Source organism: Dendrobium catenatum, unplaced genomic scaffold (genome assembly GCF_001605985.2).
Source record: "Dendrobium catenatum unplaced genomic scaffold, ASM160598v2 original_scaffold_107617, whole genome shotgun sequence".
Classification (NCBI taxonomy): Eukaryota; Viridiplantae; Streptophyta; class Magnoliopsida; order Asparagales; family Orchidaceae; genus Dendrobium; species Dendrobium catenatum.
The window spans coordinates 1-251 of record NW_021426052.1 but is presented as its reverse complement, the minus strand read 5'-3'; the positions used below and the strand labels follow the sequence as shown (position 1 = coordinate 251).

Genomic DNA, 251 nt, shown 5'->3' with positions numbered 1-251 from the left:
CTTATCAGTTTAATATCTGATACGTGGGCTATTAGCCTACTATGATATTAAATTAATTTTTGTTGGGGAAGGGCCCGTCACGGTAGCTTGCTGCTGGGGCTCTTGGGCGTCGCTCTTGCGTTGCACTATAGCAAGAGCCTGGCGCACCCCTACCAAATCAAATTTCAATATTTGCTATGTGGAGAATAGCGTTGATTTCTTTAGATAATAGTGTTGTTAAAATTTTTAAGACTGTTTACATAAAGCAGCGT

The 251-nt window shown here is 40.6% G+C and overlaps 1 pseudogene; it reads left to right on the top strand.

The window, feature by feature from the left end:
• LOC114578655 lies at positions 1–152 on the top strand (annotated as a pseudogene; the record flags this gene model as incomplete).
• Between the last annotated feature and the right edge of the window lie 99 nt (positions 153–251).